Genomic DNA, 4,874 nt, shown 5'->3' with positions numbered 1-4,874 from the left:
TTTCAGAACTCAGTGACTTCTGAGCATAATGATGGCCATGCAGAGAACACAACCATTGGCAGTGACTGAAAGTGCTCCAGCTCGCAGGAACAAATTCATTAGATGAGATGGGTGGAGACTTTCAGACCCAGGACAGACAGGGCCTATGCCCCTGAAAAGCAGGAAACAGCTATAGAAGGACGATTCTATGCCCTTCAGCATCCCTTAAGATTAAGGTCTGGAATCTCTGGGGGAGGAGGGAATGATATAGACAGACAGATAAGATAAAATCTATTACAGTTGTGAGCTAGAGACCACACCTTCATCCTGCCCCCTGTGTGATCTCACGCCCCTACTGTATGCCCACCTGCCAATCAGACTACGCAACCACTCTCCTTTGGGAGTAAGTAAAAGTCCTGGAACATGGTGGGCCCTGCGCTTGTTGCCCCCACCCCCACCCCGCTTTCCTGCCTGTGTGCTTTGCTCCACATGGCTCCTGGCCTGCTCTCTGCCTGGCGTGGACCCAACCCAGCTTCTAGACTTCTTACTCCCCTAATTAAAGCCTTCACTTTCCTGTGAATTTTGCTCACTGAGTAAAACACTTAAAAACTTTAAAAAATAGAAAATAACAATTGTTGGTGACAGTGTGGAGAAACTGGAACCATTGTGTACAGCAGCTATGGAAAACAGTAAGGCAGGGCCTCAATAAACTGAAGACAGAATTCCCATGTGATCCAGCAGTTCCCTTCCTGGGTAAATATCCAAGAGGATTGAAAGCAGGATCTTGAAGCTATTGGTACACGTATGTTCATAACAGCATTGCTCACAATAGCCAAAACATGGAAGGAACCTACGTGCTCATTGGCAGATGAATAGGCAAACAAAATGTGATGTATGCATGTCTCTGAAGAAACACTCACCAGCGAAAAGGAAGGAAGCACTGATGTTTGCTGCAACATGGAGCCTTAGGACAATGTGCTGAATGAAGTAAGCTGATCACAAAGGACAAGTATTGTACAATTCCACGTAGATGAGGTTAGCTAGAGTAGTAACATTCGTGGTGATAGGAAGCAGAGGGTGCTTACCAGGGGCTGCAGACAGGGGAATGGACAGCTGCTGTTTAATGAGTTTGGACTCTTGGTGTTGCAAGATGAAAAGAGCTCAGGAGGTTGATTTCACCACTAAGTGAATGCAACACAACTGAACTGAAAATGGGAAATTATCTGTGTTTCACCCCAATTAGAAATAAGCTGATAAATATTAAAGCAGATTGATGCTACTAATAAGCAGAGGAAATTGGGCTTTTGCCCATTCCCAGCACCCAAGGGTGCTGACAGCACACGCTAGCCAGACAATTCCGGAAAGGCCCATCGGCCCTCGGTTGTTCAGCTTCCAGACATGAAGACTGGAGCCCTGAGAGGGAAAGCAGTTCTGTCATGGTCACACAGCTGGTTGGCAGGACAGGGTCAACCCCAGCCAGTCCCACTCCGAAGCCTGACCCTCTGCCATTGCGCTACTTCTCTCTGCCAGCGACACAGGCAAGGTGTTGTGAGAATTACAGGAGACAATGGAAAGTGCCCAGCAGAAACTGTGACAGCAGGAAGTCCAGCTTGAGTTTCTGTGACTCCAGTCGTTATCAGCAGGTTCGTGCCACAGTGGCAGTGCCACGCACTCTGCCCCCGAGACCAGTGCATCTCCATTACGCAGCAGAGCATCTGGCTCCTCCCTGGGGCACTGATTGTCATGGGGTTACCAGCTGATTGTCATGGTAACCCCAGGAAAGCAGTGGGGTGGGTGAGGTCCCAGTAGGCTGTCATGGACCTCAGACTGAGTTATGTTCAGGGGTCCCCACACCCCTCCCGCTGGCCTGTTTCTGCTAGAGCGTTGTTGCCCTTGGGACTGTGAGCGAGTGTCTAAGGAACAGCCCTTCAGGGAGCCTTTGACAAGTCCCACTGGGTGCTCATCCTGCCTCCAAGAGGGGAGCTCTGCCCACTGCCCACTGCCCACTGCCCTCTGCCCACCGCCCCTGAGCAATTCCCTCCATTTTCTCCAGTGCAGCCAGGGTGTCACCCAGCAAAGGAGGAGGCTGCCACTTCTCAGAGCACACTTTGCTTGAAATCTCACCCCCACCTCCCTGCAGGGCCAAAGCAGAGAGCTTCCGAGAGGCCCCTGGGAGGTGGCCATGGGGTCTCCCTGGTCCTCACATCCCCTGTGGCACGTCACACCAAGCCAGTCTCAACTCAGCCCCAGTCTCCTGAAGCCCCATGGCTGCTCACTCTGCTCCAAGAAGCCACAGATCCTGCCGGGCCAGGAAGACCACAGATGGGATCTGGGTCTTAGGAGTCAAAGTCGCACCTGCTGACAGACACAGAGCATGTCATATGCCCAAGCCCCTGCCCCTCTGCGTTCTGCCTGGGTCCCAGAGCAAGAGACGAAAGAGGCTGGCGCTGGTTCTTGGTTGATGACTTGTTCTGTATGGCTGGTTCAGTTAGGTTCTTTGTTGCTACTGTTGTGGTTTATTCCTTTATTACAGGCTTTGCTCGGTCATTTGTTATTTGTTATTATTATTTTTTTTTGACAGGCAGAGTGGACAGAGAGAAAGGTCTTCCTTTTCCATTGGTACACCCCCCAGTGGCCGCTGTGGCCAGCGCGCTGTGGCCGGTGTACCACGCTGATCCAAAGCCAAAAGCCAGGTGCAGGGCCCAAGGACTTGGGCCATCCTCCACTGCAATCCCGGGCCACAGCAGAGAGCTGGACTGGAAGAGGGGCAGCCGGGACAGAATCCGGCGCCCCGACCGGAACTAGAACCTGGTGTGCCGGCGCCACAGGTGGAAGATTAGCCTAGTGAGCCGCGGCGCCAGCCAATTGTTTTTGCTATTAAAAAAAAAAAAAAAAAAAGCAGAGCTTTATCAAATATCGTTGTTCTATGGTACATGAAGAAAATGTCTAGGATGCTCCCAAAATAAACGCTTTGAGCATGAATCGTTCGGTTGTCTTGTAAGGCATGACCTTGTTCTTCTGGAAAGTGTAACTTTCAGCTCGCTCGCTGATTCTTCCTGTGATCTGAAAAATGTCCTCATTTCCTGTGATCATTGGCTCTTACCATCCACCATGGCAGGGGGTTTTGAGAGGCAGGGGCTTGCCCTGAATGTCAGCAGTTGTTGTTGGAGATCTTCCAAGAAAGACAACCAAACTCTTCCCTAGTGTTTATCCTACCAGTCCTACCGAATGCCCATCACTCACTCCTCCAGTCAATCACTCATGCGTTCACTCAACGTGCATTTGACAAACACCTGGTGTGTGCGGAGGGCATGGAAGGACGAGGTCCCTGACCTCACACAGCCTGGGGTTTAGGGGAATGTAGTCACTAGATAGATGAATACACAAACGTTTTCATTGAGCTCGTGATGCACGCCAGGGGAGAACTGCAGCCAGCACATTTATTCACCCACAAGAACTAAGACAGGCCCAGGTAACAGGGCAAAACCCGGGAGGGAAGACACTGTCCCCTGCCACAAAGAGGAACTCGCCTGGCTAGGAGCAGACTGGAACAACATGGCGGGGTCCTGGGGCAAGCCTTGGCCTGCAACGGGAAGAAGGAAGCCCAGGGAATCTGGAGACCTGTGCTGAGGGAGGGCAAGGGAAGGCTGGAGGCGGAGGCAGGGCCAGGGCTCTCCAGGTAGCTGAGAGCTGGCCCTTGGTGCTGGTGGCAGGGGGGAGCTTCCCAGGGGTGTAAGCTGAGAGGTAACGTTCTCGTCATTGACTCCATTGCACAGCTTACCCTCCCCTTCATCAAGGTGCCAGCACAAGCTACATTCCAGCATCTTGCCCACCAAGGTCACCGTCACGCGAGTGTACATCGGAGGCACGGCGGGCGCCCTCCTCGCCTCAGTCCTTTCAACTTGCTGTCCCCTGTCTGTCTCTTCCCTGTCATCCCTCAAAATCCAGTTTGGCCATAGCCTCATCAGGAAGACAACCTGTGACCTAGCCTCATGTGGAGGTAACAGGAGGCTCTGAGGACGGGCGGGGCCGGGGCACCCACCTGTTCCGACCCAGCCATGGAGAGCAAGGCAAGCCCAGAGAGTGAGAGGGTGGAGCATTCACCCAGAGCGCTTCCGGGAATGTTGACTCACAAAAATATAGGGCTATGGTTTTGTGCGTCTTTTTAATTCATTTTCCCTGCTGGTTTCATTTTTACCTTATTTTACAAAAGTGGAAATCCACAAAGGATTGGAATTTAAAAAAAAAAAAAAGAAATGCGGGGGGGGGGGCCTTCATGACAAACGTTTTGAGAGGCGCCATGTGGGGTGGTCGTGCTGCCCTCCTCCCCGCTCCCGCCACGCTCACCATGCAGGTTCACTACTCCATGTCACACACAGCACCCTTGCCAGGAGAGCTGCTCCTCGCTCACCACCCCTTCTCCTATCCACAGGGAGGTCCCGGAAGTGAAGCCAGCCGGAGCAGCCACCTGGCTTGCTGTCCCATCGCTGCTGCACCGGAGCACCATGGACGTTGCGGCTTAGAACTACACAAATCCATCCCCTTGGGGTTTTGGAGATCAGGAGTGGCTTCGGCAGGCCTCCCCGGAGCTCGGGGGAAGACAGCAATGCCCTGCCCATCCCAGCTTAAGAGGCCAGGCTGCTGCACCCCGTCCACTGCCTCTCCTTCCATCCTCAAAGCGGCATAGTGTCCTTCAGTCTCTGTCTCTCTCCTCCCTAAAGCAGCCAGCCCAGCTCAAGACTCTCCATGCACTCACATCTGCACACTCCCCCTAGCCACGTAAAGCACCCCAAGGTCCCGAGGATGGGGGCGCGGATCTCTTCAGAGGGCCCTTATTCTGCCCACCATGGCGGAGACCACACAGCTTCTAGGACAGACACTTCCAGGATTCACAC

The sequence above is a fragment of the Oryctolagus cuniculus genome, chromosome 4 (assembly GCF_964237555.1).
Source record: "Oryctolagus cuniculus chromosome 4, mOryCun1.1, whole genome shotgun sequence".
NCBI classification, from domain to species: Eukaryota; Metazoa; Chordata; class Mammalia; order Lagomorpha; family Leporidae; genus Oryctolagus; species Oryctolagus cuniculus.
The sequence above is the reverse complement of the archived record's forward strand: the minus strand, read 5'-3'. Positions refer to the sequence as shown.